Source organism: Phaenicophaeus curvirostris, chromosome 2, assembly GCF_032191515.1.
Source record: "Phaenicophaeus curvirostris isolate KB17595 chromosome 2, BPBGC_Pcur_1.0, whole genome shotgun sequence".
Classification (NCBI taxonomy): Eukaryota; Metazoa; Chordata; class Aves; order Cuculiformes; family Cuculidae; genus Phaenicophaeus; species Phaenicophaeus curvirostris.
In genome coordinates, this window is record NC_091393.1 from 91,885,403 (window position 1) to 91,902,430 (window position 17,028).

The following is a 17,028-nucleotide window of genomic DNA, read 5'->3' on the forward strand; positions in this document are numbered from 1 at the left end:
GTTTTATTTTCAGATGAAAGTTTTTGTCTTTGGAACTTAATTTGAAAGTGATGTTTTATCTTTGACTCTGGTTTGGCAACATACTATTCTTCAACAGGGATGAAATCAGCTCAGGAGGTGCTTGGTTCAAGTGTCAGGAGTTTTAGGACTGGCCTTAGAGTACAGGAGTTTCTTGGCGGCTCACGCTTTGTTTCCTCTCCCTGCTCTCACATTCTGCTTGTGTGAAGAGAGAAATTGGTGCTGAGGAGCCACATCCACATGAAGCACATTTCAGTGTCTCTACCTTGAACTATTTCTAATCTGATCTTGTAAGCTGCACACCTATAACTGGTTGGAGTGCAGTAGGTATGCTGCTGGAGTGGATCTTCCAATTTAGTTTCATAATCCAGTTTGTGAGCCTAAGGCTGTTTGAAGTACAAACCAAAGCATGATAAGTAGGATGGTGAGGAAATTTTGAAACAGAAATCTTGTGTGACACATTTCCTTTATTCCTAGTGCCTGCTGATTCCTGACACCTTACCCTCTATGTGAATATTCCTGCCATGGTCAAATCTGGAGCAACGCAGCTGTGCCTTCATGCAAGCTTAAATATTATGGGCCTTTATACAGTAAAAAAAAAAGGAAAAAAACCCCTATTATTGTAAGAAGACCTGTGCAACATGCGTTAAAACTATGTAAATGGTTATCCTCTCTGTGCTTCAGATAATTTAAAAGTCATCTGGAGCAAGTATCTTGTGCATAGTTTTTATCAATTCAAAATGTGGACTAATTTTCACATTTTCAGTGGCCTCCAGCAGTAAGTTTTTCAAAGTCTCATGCTATCTAGTGTCAGCTACTTTTTTAGCTGGCCTGGATTCTCATCCACTTATATTATACTCTGATTTCTACATAAGATCTGCTTTACCCTGTTTTTGCTTATCACCTGTAAAACAGTCATCTGCCTTCTGAGATAAAAGCACAGATGATAACAGTGTGATGTGTCAAGCCACCCCTCTCCATCTTAAATTTGGGAGTGAAAGGTGTCCTATTAAATTCAGGATTATCTTCATCTGTCAGTCACCAGTGCAGTTAGAGCTACAAATCCAAAGAATGTAGTGCTATATTAGCTATATTTTTCTGTGTCCGTGTGTTTGTAAGAAAACTATGCTCTAGCATGCTTGGATGTTTCTCGTATGTTAAACATATATAACAAACAACTGTTAGTGAGTTTTAAAACTGTGATGCTTATTCAGTCCACTCAGTGCTCTTGAATGTGAGCCAACACTAATTCAAGCCCAGTTGATCCTAATAAGTAACTAAGACTCCATTTCATAAACATGCAATTCTAGCTTGTTATTTCTGGCACTACCATTAAGCAAAAGTCTCTACCCTCAGAACGACAGAATTAAGGGATTAGGGATAAACTGAAAATTGTGAATAATTCACAGTTTCTTCCTTCCTCTTTTCCTCACCAAGGATGACTCTAGAGGGGGTCAGTAACTGCTTCAGTTGTTCAATTATGCACAAGACTGTGACCTGACAGGTGGAGTATGTGGGATCAGATGTAATATCTGATACTTTTCTTTATCATCATTGGATCATTAGGACAAAGCGCCAATGCCTGCACTAAAGCTACTCCTTACACTTAGCCATCCTGAACAGGGATCTTTAGTGCCTCTCCAATACATATTTCTTTTCAAAAGAAATTAATTGCATTTCAGAAGAATCTGTTACAGTGTTTACTAAGATGCAATCAGTGTCATTTCTTATCCTGGTCCTTAAATAGATTTTCTCTTCTACTTCTCTCATTTTGCAGAAAGCTGTTTTAAGAAGTTCTTGTGGAAAAGGAGAAACTTTGCAGCAAATTGTCAGGAGATGCATTTTATTACATAAAATCCAGTGATGTTGGAGCTCAGATTAAAGCAATAAGGCTGAAATCAATGTATTTCTCAGTACATACTTTTGTCTTTACCATACTACTGGGATTCTCATACAGGTGTTGCAGTCTTAGAGAAGTAGAATTAGATTTAGGACTGTCCTTTTATGTTTGTACACCTGTGTCTTTGACTCTGAGCTTCTAGGCATTATGGTAATACAGAGAAGAGTGAGAGGTAAGGATACACTTTGTCTCTCTCTTGCAGTGAGATTTGCTTGCTTGTGTTCATAAATTCTGTGTTGCTAACATACTCCTTTGCTCAGATTCTGAACCTTCTTGCCAATGCTGCAGTGTTCATGTAATGTTGTTGTATTGTTGCAGCATTGTGCCAAAATTAAAAAAAAGAACTCTAGTTAAATTAAAAATTGGGTTCCTAGTGGCCTTGTAGACTTGCTGTCTTGTTTACTCATTGTCAATGAACGGCTTTGCCGCTTGCAGCACTCATTAATTTTTCTCAAGTGGTTGCTGATGTTGTTATTGTTCTGGGCTTTCTTTTTATTTCATGTGCAATTTTTATTTTTATTGAAGCGTGTGGAGAGAATGTTTTGCACACAGCTGTGTGAGGAATGAATTCAGAAAAGGCCAAGACAGTTTGTAAGAGAAATCAGGTGTATTGCCATCAAGTTTTGGGTCAGTAGCAGGGCACCAAGTGGCTTAGCTTTCTTAAAAAACAGACTAAGGCTTTTAATGTCTGAACAGAGCAGGGGAATGCATGTAACCCACAGAGACTGGAGTCTCTCCAGGCCTATCTAACATAATGAGAGAATTCTTTGTGAAATGCATGAAATGATGACATTTTAGTGGTGAGTGAAATATTTGATTACTTTTTCCATAACCTAAAATAATAGGAATGTTCTTTTGCAATCCTGTTCCTGGTGAGGACTAGGAATGTGTAACCTCACCATATATCTACCTCAGAGACATCTTCAGGATAGCATGTAGTGATATAAAAAAATGGGTTGAAAAGTTTTTTTTAAGCCCCAAGGAAAAGTTGCAGGCACATTCATCTGGGAAAACATCCAGAAGATGAATTCAGAGTGGTGACCACAAGTCTGAGGAGAGGAAAGATGGTCTGTGCAAAGTTTGGTGAGCACTGCAGTGGCGAGTGAGGTAAAGGTGAGCACCCAGCACAGTCTGATGTGTTCATTCAGCTTTTTGCGGTAGAGGAGAAGGTGTCCTTGTACCCAGTGACAGTGCCGTGCAGCCTTGGTCTGGAGCATGAGGGCCGATCCCAGTCCAAATGGACTGACTGGCAAAAAGTAAGCTGGGTCCTGAGCTGCCCCTTTGTCCCCTTTCAATGTACCATACTCCCTGTCACTGTCCTAAGGGGGACACGTGTCCTGAGCTCTCCTGGGGTTGGTGTGGTTTTTCCTCAAGTTTGGACATAGACATCTCGGCCCTGTGGGTGACTGGCAAAGCCTAGCTGTGTGAGCTCAGCCCAGTGCTCCTAGCTGACTTGACCCTTTGGCCTTAGACAGTTGAGGCTTAAAGAATGGTGTATTCACAAGGAGTGTCACAGTGAAGAGCAGACAATCGGGAAGGAATAAAATTGTACTTATTCCTGGATGAGGGCTGAAATGGCTACAAGATATTGAGGTCTGTCTTAGCTCTGACAATCAATAGTATGGTATTTATCGGTGTGTGAGGTAAGTGAATACTACAGAAGGGATTTTGGCACTATGCAACACAGAGGATATTTTTAATGTCATGTAGTATCTCTAGCTAGTGTGCGTGGTGGGTTAATGTGGTCTTTCACAGCAAAGCTTATTTCATACATTGAGAGGCACGATCTAGCATTTTTGTAGTGGTAAAGAATAATTAAAAACTATTTAACTGATCCTTGATAGTCAGGACACGTACACTCCCACAGCAATAGGAGTACTCCTAGGTACTGTGTTAGGGGATTGTATTTGATGTATGGAGACACTGAGCAGTGCTGACACAAACCATTGCCAATCCCAGAAGAAAAGGATAGTCTCTGCTCTTTGGAAACGTCAACTGGACGTTCAAGAGGAATCTCATGGGTTGAGATTCTCAATACACTAAGAGCTGCATTGGTGTATGAAACAGGATTAGACAAGCATTGGGTGATATTTGTTTGAGCAGCTTGGGATTGCTTTAAAGGTAGACTTAGTCTTTTTACTGCTGGTAACATCACACCCCTGCTAGCAGAGAACTTTGTGTACATAGTCACTGAGGACAGAATATGTAAAATGTATTGCCCAGCAAGGCTGGTTTATCACAGTGTTCATCGATAGTTGTTTCATATTTTAAATTGTGTAAACACAGAAATGCTGTTTCTTAGGAAGTAGTTTGCAACTGGACTGTGTTGACACAGATTTCGTGAGGACCCAGAACAACCTGAATGGCTATTTCTGATGTAAAAACATCAAACCATTTGAAGCTCAACCAGTTTCATTGATGAGTTGGAATGTGAATAGTCTGGTGCAAAATAGCTAATATCTGTGAGAGGTTGAAAGACTGGAAAGGGATGGTAGGAGTTAACATGTTGACAGAAGATGAGCCAGGATACATCATGTCTATTTTCCAAATTAATTATTTGTTCCAATATTTATAAAAGTGAACAGGAAATATGGTAGAAATGGAGATGCCTGTCAGGTTTCTGTAATGGAGAAATGAGAAATGGTGAGAGGAAATCAGAATCCCACCATAAGAGGGGAACAGGAAATTAAAATGTCAGACAACTGACAAAATTACAGGACCACACACAAAGATAGAGAGGTTTCTTATAGGATCTCTAGAGCATTTTAAATTTAAGTCTTCTCTCTTTTGCCACCCAGAAATCAGAATAAAGTTTGTTGGTTTTTTTTTTTAAAAAAAAAGAAAAAAAAGGAAAGTCAAAACACATACCATCAACCCATTCTGTTAGAATACAGTGCATTAAACATTTCTTTGGAAACATGTCTGAGTAGTTTGGAAAGGTACTACTGTAATATCTAGTATGAAGATACAAAGGTGAGGAGATGTTTCAAGTTTGGTGGTATCTACATCCTTGTCCTTGGCAGTAAGAAATCATACTCTTTAGTCTGAAAAGACTGGTTATATAGCAGGCAAAGATCTTGCAGGCTAGGGTAAACAGGGAACTCTGGATTACATTTATTTTCCGCAGCAGTTCTGTGCACTGGTGTTTTTGGTTTGTCCTTACATTTGGCGATGCTTATGCTTATCTTTTCACTTGAGGTGCAAGATGTGAGAGATGGGGCAAGGGAGTTCTGCTGGGTAGAGGTAGCCTTATGGTAAAATGTTACACCTAGAGCATTGGAGGGGAGAAGGAGGAAAATAAGGAGTAAAAGGTTAGGAAGCTTTCCCATTGAACCGATTTGGTGGAAAAGGGTCAGTGATGTTAACTGAGGGGCAAGGATCCCTATTCCATGTGGGATTCTGATAGTCCCCCTGCAGCCAGCACACAGCAATGTATTCTCCATGCCTACCAGCGGAAGACAGTCCTGAAATGCCAAGTGCTCTTTGCAGAAATCTGTTTGTGCTACATCATTATCTGAACTAGCTGAATTTGGAACAAAGTTGAAAATCCAGATAGGGTTTCTGGTCTCTTCCCTTTTCAGAATTGCTTCTGTTTTTTAGTACCCATGAGAGCGCAGAGAAATATATGCTTTGTCCTGCACCCTTCCCATCTGGGGAGAGTTTGCCGCCGCTTTAATAATCTCTGCTTCTTTAGCTGCCCCCTGCTTACGTCTCTGCATATTCACCAGTCATCACTGAATAAGGATGGTCTGCTGACCTTTCCTAACAGTAAATTCTGAGCCAACTGTGCTGCCTTGCTAAGATAGGGATGGTTTTCTTTTTTTCTGTGTGTCTGTCTTGTGGTAGGGCTTTGTATTTCTCACTTTGACTTTGACCAAGTGCCTCACAAGCTAAGGACTATGAATGCCTGCCTTATTTGGAGAAAAATGTAGGCTTTTCAGTTGGCTTGACCTCCGAGTAAGTTTTCTGCTCTCCTTTGACCTTGTTCCTGCCTTGCCAGTCTTTGTACGAAGCTTTTTTTTCTCTTTCACACATACGAATTCACTGGTATCTCTTCCTTCTCCAATAAAAAGAAGAAAATTTTAGTAGCTGCTGCTAATTGTGCCCCAGTTATCTTGCTGGTGTTTAATGTTTAACTTGGGAATAAGACATTGGCAAGCTGACATTCATATCAAGTCAGCAGATGCTGCTTCTGAGGATTTTATTGGAACTTGTAAAATGGCCTCCTGTAATCATGAGTATGGAAAAGTCTACCTTATAGAAATATTGACCAATGCATTTTAGTGATACTGAAAAATTCAGCCCTTTGCAAACAAGCTCTATAGGCATTGCCTGAGAAATAGTCTATCGAATCTTCATGTTCCAAGAGTAGGCTTTTCAGGATGGTATTGGTGAATATAACTATAATTTTGGAGGCAAAATGCTGGTCCCTCAGCTGATTCAATGAGATCAAGATTAAGCTCTTTAGATCAAAGGCAGATGGTAGTCCACCAAAAAAATCACTTTGTATGCAAGCAGCGCTTCTTCCAGTTAACAGCTGGTAAACACACAAAAACAAAGCAAGGAGCAAAACTTGACATGATGGAATCCTTGGTCAATGACAATAAGATGCCTGCCGAGAAGATGAATTTTGTGATTTGCTCTGTATTGTCCTTCAAAAGGAGAAGTGTTGGAAGGAGAGAAAATAAGAGTACAAAGCAATTCTGCAGAAGTTCGGGGGCAAGCAGAGTGTCGGATGTATTCTTTATTTTTCTGATGGTCTGAAATGGGAGCTTTTCATAAATGCATGACTTTAGATGGCATTCAGTGTAAGCAGGTAATGTGGGAGAAGCAAATAGATATTATTTTTATTTTATTTTAGTTGGATGCCAAAAGGAGTTAATTCTTTTCCCTTTTGCTTTTAGCCCTTCCTCCAAACATCTGAAGCTTCAACAGGTGCCTCCTTTGCCAGATAGATATCTCAGGAACCTGATATTCTGAAAGATCTGAATTGAATTGTTCTAAACTCATAAACTTGTCTGAGGTTATTGTTTATTGACCACATGAAGAAATAAGGGATGTTCAGGTGTGGGACATAAGGAGTCAGTGTCTTTGCTGATCACTGAGTAAGATGAGACTCACCCACAAAGCTGGGTATGAAGGAATTTTTTGCAGTTTTCATCTGCTTTTCATTTGATGCTACTTCCATTAAAGCTAGATCTAAATTCATCCCAGAGGCTGCTCCAAAGATGAGTTATATTTGGTCAATTGAATTTATGACTTAAAGGCTAAAAAGAAGATGTACATTTTACAGAAATGATGCCTACAATTGACTGGACAGGAAAAAGGCTCCAGTCCCTTGTCCCAACATGTTCACCTCTGTGGGATTTTTCCCTTATAATTTATTTTTTCAAGGATCTGACTGCAGCCGGTTTGTCCTTGGTAATGGCCAGTCTGGAATGAATCTTAAAGATATTTTCTTCTTTTTCTCTCCACTTAAATGAAACCTGAAATGTGTTGTCTTGCCATTTTTCCTGCCAATTGCCCCACTGGTGCTCTCTCACAGGGCTGCTGTTACTCAAAGGGTTGTCATGCTGGTGGATACGAGTAATGTAAGTAAGGCTCAGTCCTGTGGAGAAGAAATGCACTGGTAGACAGGGAAGAAGTATCAGCATCAGCACGATTTCTAAGGAGCTGATGTCTTTTGTGGTGATACACTTACCCATACTCTTAAAGTGTGCCTTTCACAATACTTCCTTCACCTACAAGCCTTGCAAACCCCAGCCCCTGGTGTTCTACCTCCCTTTGCATCTGTCCCCATCTTACCACACAGCCACTGCTGTCTGTGTGGTCTTTGAAATTCACACGGCTTGGTGGCAACCAGTAGGGAGGGAAAATAACGGTGTTTTATTTATTTAGAGTCAAGCACAGTTTAAACTCCATTCTAAATAAATAAAAACTCTTAGCCAGATTTATATAAATAAAAAAGCAGATTTCCCCCTCTCTTTTGGCTGCTGTTGAACAGCATCAATTTCAAGACCACACAAGGAGCTGGACAGCTCTGAAATGTGTAATGGAGGCAAAGGTAGGAGGGGTAGGAAGGACCTTGATTGCTTGCTTTGGGCTTCTAGTGCATGGAGGTTCCCTGTGTGCACAAAGGAGTGGCCCTTAGACTGTGCTAGATTACATTGTTAGAAGAAAAGTGGGAGCATCTTATGTATTTAATGGATGAATATTTCTATAAATGACCAGTGTTTATTCAAATTGTTCATCGACTACCAAGTAATCTGTGTGAATGGTAGAACTAGTTGGCACAGCTGAGCGCTGTTATTTCAGTCTTATAGGAAAGCCCAGAGGTGATAGAGCACCCCCAAAATGCAGTGATTTGAGGAAGAAATGTTTTATTCTTAGGAGGCTAATCACATCTGGCTGATCACACACCTTTGGGGATAGAGTCTGCACTACACAGAGGTTCCCAGTTTCCATAAAATGGTGCTCCACACAGGTGCTGATTGCTATGTCTCCTGTTAAAACTACCACTTAGGAAGACTCCAAGCATGGTTTAATTTTCTTGGGAATTAAATGTATTATGTCTGCGCAAAGTTTCAGATCTCTTTTCACTTTCAGACCTGCCAAGCTATCAGGAAGGGTGACAAGCATCTGCTATGTGGAGCACCTGGGTTTTGTTACACCAGATGAGGATTATAACAGGCCCTAAGTAGATATCTGCTTTAAGTGAGTTGTCCCCTTGGCAGCATTTACTCTTCTGCCTGTGGATGAGCATGGGCTGGAGGACATGCTTTTGCTGGTTGCAAGATGAGACTGAGAACAAAAAGGGTCCACTTAATGACTGTTGTTTTGTGACTAGTCGGAAGCCACTACAATTACGACAGAAAAAAAAAATCAAAGAAACAGTCTTGCAAAGAAAAAGCTTGCTCACAGTTCATTACCTCTTTCATATTCTGAACCTCCTTGGGCTGGTGAACAAAATGACCAACAGATGTTAGTCACATTGAGGAAAAATATTAAGGAATAGTTTTTTAAACATGTCCTTTTATAGCTTACTTTATGTATTAATTTAAAGTTATGTATAGTTACATGTCCCACAATACTTTTATGTTGTCTTGTTCTGTTAGTAAAACATCAATTCACATTTTCTTCCCACTTAATGACACAGCCAGAGTCATAGCTTGTCATAGGCGACAGTATCAGAACACCACAAACTCCTAAACATACTCACAAAATCCTTGTCCTTAAGGTAGTTAGTACATCTCAATGCTGTATTGCTCCAATTAGCAGTAAAATGACATTTTAATTTGCACAGATGAAGTCATCATCCTACTCCTGCTATGCCAACCTGGAGATGATTGCTTCAGCTGCCAAAAACCTTTGGCAGCAAATGGTTTCTGTCCCAGCCCTCTCAACCCAGAGACGTGAAGAGTTTCCCTCTTGGCTGCAGCCTGTGGTGGCTTAATGAGTCTTCTTCCATAAGAATGCTGCTTGCTTTACTAGAAGGAGCAAGCATTTTGGAAGTGCTACTTGATGCATAAACATAGATGGTGTGGCATAAGCTCACGCTGACTGCCTCATGAATTTCAAGGCCTCCCAGATTGTTCATGCATATGGGAATGGATTCAATTTTTATGTCTGCATATTCTGATTTTAGAAAGAGGTGCTGCATTTTGAAAACCTGAATGTAGGAGACATAGGAAAGATGATAGAAAATACTTTCAAACCTGAATTGTATTGATTTTTTTTTCATTTTAGTTCTTATAAAAAAAAGCTGCTTTTTAATGCTTTCTTCCATGAAAATATAATGTCAGTGGCAATGGACTATATGTGCAATAAACAGCTTTTCCTTCTTATTAAACACCTCAGTCTTGCCTTACAATTTCGCTAGCTATGAAGTGGTTTATTGTGTTGGATGCTGAGTTGTCATGAAGGGTATCACTTCTTTATTGCAGCATTCTAAGTAACTGCACCAAAGAGACTATTCATGTTTACAACAGAGAGTAAAAATTATTTACCTGATTTTAACCCTCCATAATAATATGAGATATTTAAGCCCTTGAAGATAATTTAATGAGTTTTAATTATTTTCTAAAAAATGATAGCTAAACTATTACAGCTGAGCCAGAAAGGAGGTGGCTCTGTACCTCTTGTAGACTATGAAATATCATACTATCTAGCAAGAGTGGACTTCTGGAGAAATTGTTGAAATTTACAGAAAACAGACATACGATTACAAATACTACGAAATCTAAGTCTTGGGATTCTGAGTGAGATAAGTCTGCTATTCAATTCTAATTATTTTACTGGAATTCAGTGTGAATGTTAGCTCTGTGACATCAAGGAATTTCCAAGGAATAAAAACCAAAAGCCTATGGGAGGCTATGTTTAAAAAGAATAATTAGAATAATCTATGCAACTGTAGGTAAGCCAATCTGATACTGATTCTGAACAAAAATCATTAAAATCTTCATAGGACATACAATTATCTACAGTTTGCAAAGTAATTGTTGCTGGTGAGGATAGTTTTCTTTAAATTTGCTCTTGTCGAATAACTGGATTAAATTTCAAATATTGCGAGTGGAGTTAAATGTGATGACAAGCTGCTCACTTAACGGATTAGATTAAAATAATTAGTAGGTGATAAAATCACTCACTCTATATTGCAGGAATTAAAATTATTTTGTAAAAAGTATCTATAAAAAGATTATGCTCACCACAAGGATAGAAAGGGCTTTTTTATTCAGGGAGTCAGCTAGCCTGATTGCCAGCTTAGCTCTATTAAATTGATTATTATTTTTCCCAGTAGTTTGGAAATAAGTATGAAGTTACTGTTAGAAAAATGCCCTGCTGTAATCACACTTTGCTCTTGTAGGACCTTTTGCTAGCCAGAGAGGATGGTTTGATAGTGTAAATTTGGGAGAACAGGCATTTTATTACAGGAAAGTGTGAGCACAGAGGTCTGTATTTAAGAGGAAGAAGGCCCTGCATGTAAGATTTCTGCATGCTAGAAATCAGTGATCCTGAAAGTTTTAAAGTTCACGGTGGTCAGCTAAGTTAACACGAACTTTTAGGCTGCTTTTAGGAGCCTGGATACATTATTGTATGAGTAGGTGGGAGAATATTGTACAAGATTAGAGAGGTGATTGTTCGCATAAGTAGGATTGACGAGCTATTAATTAAAAAAGCAGGTTAATTTCTGGTTCCTCATAGGAGAAGGGATCATAAATCAAGGAAGTATGGGAAAAAAGAAATGGGGGTGCTCTGAGGGTCCACTGTTACTATAGATCTTTAAGAGTTTCAAGTACACTGTGTATAAATTACATGTATAACATGTAATATTTACCAGTATTTCCAGTGTTATAATTTGCATAACGAAGTACGCATATGTATATATGTGTGTGTCTGTGTGTGTTTGGGAGGCTTGTGGTAACGTACCTTGTTCTTAATTACAATAGCATCTGTGTAAAAATCTTAGTTGTTTAAAAGAACAAATTAATGCTTTATTATGCTGTTGTAATTTGTCTTGCTTGACCTTATTTCAGTGCTTAAAATGCAGCAGTACCTGGTGTGACTGGTATTGTGTTTACAACTATACCTCCAGACTAGCTTCATTGATCTCAGTAGTATAACAGATAGTAGAACTTGGCTTGGCCTTCTAAAATTTAATACATCGGTCCTAAAATAATTTTAAAGGGTATTTATATATCTCCTCCTCCTCCACATTGCATGTAACCTGAGAGCATCCATGTGGCTAAGAATACAGACTTGTCTTTTCTAAATTGAAGACCTTCTGCTCATACCACTGGAGAAACAAACTGAAAAATAAGGCAACCAGATGTTTAAAAATGTTGAAAGTTCCTTTTTTTTTTGGAAAGGTAGCTACGTTAAATAAACATTAAAATGCTATTTTTTCTATATAACTATTCATTTTAATGGCACCTCAGGAGTTCATCCAAGGGTCTCTGGGTCACTTGGGAGAAAGTACAGTATATTTTGGCTCCACAGTCTTTGACTTGCTACAAAGAGCTAATTCTTCCAATTAATGAAATAGATGTTGCTGATGTAGATAGATTGACAAATTATTTTAAAGGCTAATTTATTCAATCAGATAGCAAATCTGATATGATTAGACTGCTTTAAGAGGCCTCCCTGGCAGGAAAAGAAGCTGTTAGAAGGACAAGTTTTAGTGACTATACACCTGGTGGCATTTGCTCCTTTGGGTATCTTCTGTTCACAATGATATTGCATCAAAGCTAGGAAGTATGAAGACTTTTTGTCCTGTGGGGCTTTCAATAGGGCTTTATGTCTAAGGCAAAACCAACCTGTTTGGACATAATAGCAGTGATGAACATCAACAGCTGAGGCAGATGTATGTCTGGGAGGCCCTGCTGGGCGTACTACAGTTTGATGAGCTATTTAATAGAGAAACAGGTTAGTTTCTGGTGCTAGTTAGGAAAGGTGATCATGAATCAAGGAAATATAAAAAAAGAATTCTAGGGTTTCTCTGAAGTGTATCAGTATTTGCTTTATGATCAGATGCTGAAAAGATAAACAGAGCAAGGCAACTAAAGTCTGTTTATGTGGGTAAAAGAATTTTGGAAACAGTAGGTTTTCCTTTCAAAAATATTTCTCTCTTTGGGACAACATTCTGTAATAGCTGCATTTTAATTCAGTTTGCAAGTTTCTGACAGCGGTTGTATTGCAGTGTAGATATTTCAGGAGAGGATCAGCTCCATGAGTTAACGCACTTACGTGTGTCAGTAATGGTGAAGGTGGGTTACTGCATACCTGAGAACTTCCGTAGGGCATATTGATATCTGGCTGCAGTTTCTGAGCTTTACAACTTTAGCTAACTAATGTGATAGCCTCTGTCTTTCCAGACAGGAAATAACACTCACTGTCAGCCGTAGTGTAGATGGTGATGGCAGGTATGTTCCTGACTCGATACCTAAAGATATAGAAGGGGTTACAAAGAAAGTCTTCTCATCTCCCAGGGAGCACATCTACCTCTAGTTATGGCTTGAAAAATACAGAAAATATGAGTTGAAGAAATGAAATGCAGCATTCATTTTGCCTTTTTTTGGAAGCAAGGCTTGAGGCTTTCAGCTGGTGCCTATCAGCGTATCATTAGAGGGCTGTAATGTGATACGGGATGTCACACATTGTAGTAATCTGGATATACCAGTACTGGCTTTAAATGCACTACCTGATGTAGAACAGCCAGACCTCCTACACCATAGCACTCTGCTAGGTCTTTGGCAGAGCATGAGGCTGTGTATATCATGTACAGGGCTCCACGCTGCTGTAGCTAAACTGCTTTTCTTCCCTATGCATTAGCTTATTTGGAATCTGGTCAACTATGTGCTGTGCTGTACTATATACAAAAGACAAATATTACAACTGGGCAGAAAATAACCATCCCTGTAGTGGAGTTAACATCCGTGGTCTCTGGGTCTAGCTCAGTGAGAATAATACCTTCAAGATGTGGAATTAAATTGCTTTGCTACTGTATGAGCATTAATGTTAATTAGCTGTGTGAGTGGACATCTGTGCAGGACTGGTTAAACCTCCAAATCCTGACTGAACATTGCTCTATTGGGAAATGCTGGACCTTGGTCTATGGAGATAGGCGGAGGTTTTTCTTTCTTCCTGTTTATGGAAGGGCAGGGAGCTCAACTGTGGATTGTCAACACACAGAGCAGTGTAATATTACAGATGTTGTTCACTGAGCCCCAAAGGCTAGATCACCTCTGGTTAAAATATCAGTTTTCATTGTTAGTAAAAATTGATTTTTCTAAAGAGAAATGTCAGGAATACGTAGAAGAAACTGGCTTGTCATTTGTGTTCTGGTAGTAACATAGTTTTAAAAACAGGTTGTATTTGCAGTACATACAGACCTTTTATAATATATTGTTTACAGAGCCCAGGAGAGAAATCCCAGCATCACACCAATGCAAGAATTTTGTTATCCCTTCTCTTGGGAGAAAGGTAAGCAAAGAAGATAATTCATTTGTTGTTTTAAAAGGAATGCATTTACCTTCCAAGAATTATGCGTTGTGGATTGTTGTGATTACTACCATTAGCCTATGTGCTGCTGCAGATCATTTGCTTTGTTTCTTAAAGAAAAAAAAAAGTAATGGTATAGCTCAAATACAGGGGATATGAAGAGTACAAATAACTTGCATTAAAAAGACTGCTTTTTTTGGCTGCATCTATAGACAAATGTTAAAAAAGCAGCCGATGACACAGTTTCAGCAGAGAAATTTGTGTATGCTTAAAGATACATTTTTAAAGTTTGTAGACTGAATAAAATACAATTCCCAATTTTTCCAGCTGTGCTCTGTTTACAGATTGCTCCAGAATTTCTGTGCCTTCAACATTTTTTAAATTTTTTTTCCGCCTCCAAGCACTTCTGAGAGCGAAGAGGAGAGTCGCTGGTACACGATGAAAGGTCTGAAAGGAAAAGAATAAATTAACATCAAATGGGCTTCTCCTCATCCCACTCTGCATGCAGAATGTCTTAAGGAGACCATAACACAATATCAGTACTGCCTCCCAACATGCCCTGTAATCCCTGGAGCCCCTCCTAATCCTTTACAATCTCCAATAACCTCACTCAAAATAAAACTCCTACTTTAGTCTTTCTACTGTGAAATTATTGGTGGTGTCTTCTGGAAGGTACAAATTAGTAATTCCCTCAGTTCTTCTTAATGTCTGAAAGAACCAGGATGATAAGGCGCTTTTCGGGGCCTATTTAAGGATAGCATCCTTAATTAATATCCAGTTGGATTCAGCTACTAATATCTGCTTTTCACACTGTTAAAGAAACTAGTATTGCTTGATGTCACTGGTCTTTTCAAGGGTGCCCTACTTATATTGTTTCTATCTAGCCTAAATATTAAAGGAGTATCAGTAAAATATCAGCACTTACCATATTGTTACATGAGTGAATTCTCTTCAGCAAATGGTTATTGTACATCTCTTAGTTCAGGTGAAGACTGAGATGTGGAAGAACACTTTCCTGGGCAGGGCAGCACCCCAGTTGTGGCTCTCCTGTGGTTCTCCTCCCAGCTTCACTGGAGATCTCTGACACACCAATCCATCTGACAAGAAGGTATGTGTAAAGTTTAACGTGCAAAACTGGAATTTACTTCTGAACTTGGAAATGCCAACTTGCGATAATGCTGCATTCTGGTGTTTGTGGCCTTCCTTTGTCTTGTATGAGATAAAATTATCATGTTTAAACCTCAGTGAGAGCAGCCAGAAAACCATTGTCACAGCATTGTGTCTTGTCCTTGATTATGTATTTTTTTTTGTTACAGGCTCCCAATTTTCTTTTTTTGCTCTAAAAACTGTACTCAGAGTATAGGATCACTTTTCTCCATATCAGTGAATCTGTTTATTGACATCCTGTTGGAGGCCTGTGCAAACAGTCTTCAAAAGGAATAAATGAAAGACACTAGTGAAAAGCGAAGTTTGACCAGAGGGCAAAGTTCTGTCAAAAACACTTTATCTTTCTTTGTTACTGAGACACGACCAGATGTTTGTTTATAACAAAATGCCTGTGCTGGGATTTTTGAAAGCCCAGATGAGGAAAAATGTATCTAATTGCTGCTAGGAGTGCAATCATGTCCTAGCTGCAACCTCGGTTGTGTCCTAAAATACTATATTTGGAGATTCTGAGAGTGGAATAAAAGTGTATATGGTTTTGCTGAAAGGAGATAGGGCTGTCAGTTCAGAAACACACTGAACATCTGCTCTGCCTGAGCCCTGTGGTTTCACTAGATTAAAGCCCCACATTAAAATGAATATCAGTCAATCAGAACGCTTCCTCAGTCTGAGAAACATAACATCACGCTCAGTGCTGCAGCAGTTTCCAAAGAAGCCCATGTGTCGTGGTAAGAAAAAGAACCAAAGCAGAACAGTGAAATACTTCACAACTGTGTCTTGTTTGGTTTGTGTGACATCACAGACTGGTGTTTAGCCTAGAATCAAACAATTTGGAATTTGTTGCCCTAAATTATTTAAATTTTACATAATTATTTAGAGCACATCTTGACTATTAACTCTAGTTAGAAAAATGAAATATAATTCATGTTCTTCTAGCTTTGTGAGAGTTTCCAATCAATAAAGATGTAATGCAGACCAAAAATTTGTGTTGAATCAGTGGCACAGAGATCATTTTCCTTTTCTTTAAACCCCTAGATAGCTATTTAAGACCACCAGATTACAGGTCTTACAAATTATCAGAATATGAATTGCCAGAAAATCTCTGCTTTATTAATGAAAAGAAAGCCACCGCTACAAATGGAAACCTAATCCTGCCAGACAAATCACGATAACCCTCTTCAGTTGGTATTTGGCTGTGAACTAGTTGTATCGTGTATACAAATAATCCTTTGTTGTAGAGAAGTTGCTAACAATTGACTAAATGTTGGTCTAAAGAATCTCACATGATGATCTGGAAGGCCTTTTGCTCCAGAAATTTTTAATTACTTAGAATTAAATGCCTTGTTGCATTTATTAAAATGTTTAACTGCTTTGGTTTTGGTTTTGTTGAAGAGAAACAGAGAAGATTCTAGAAATACATATTTTCTTGTGCACAGTGCATGTAACAACATGATTTTTGAAGACTGTTTAAATTAGAACAGCCAGAAAATGTCTTCAGCATTGTGGAAACACAATGTTAATGAAAAGAATTCTATAAATCATTGTACAGCAAATTGATGCTCCCTTTCAGAAACGCCCAGTGGATGTTGAGGAAGCATCTGGTGCAACTTGGATGGTTTTTGTTTTTGTCACTGATTTTAATAGCCAAATGTGTAAAAGAGCTTACTGCAAATATCTCAAGATTTTTGCTGATGGAAGTTACAGATATAAATTGAAAGACAGGAATCAAGGGACAGATTATGGCTATTTGGATCCTGAAGCACTTCATAACATATGAACCCCGTGTGCTTCTCCTGCCCCCATTCTCATTCCTTCCCTCACACACTCCTGGAACTGCGGGAGAAAGGCTTCCCAAGAGGGAAGCATGAGTGATCCTTCTCTTTTGCAGACAAGGAATTTCTTGGAAGGCAGACAGCTATGTTCCCTCATGCTTAGAAGGCTTGGCTTGG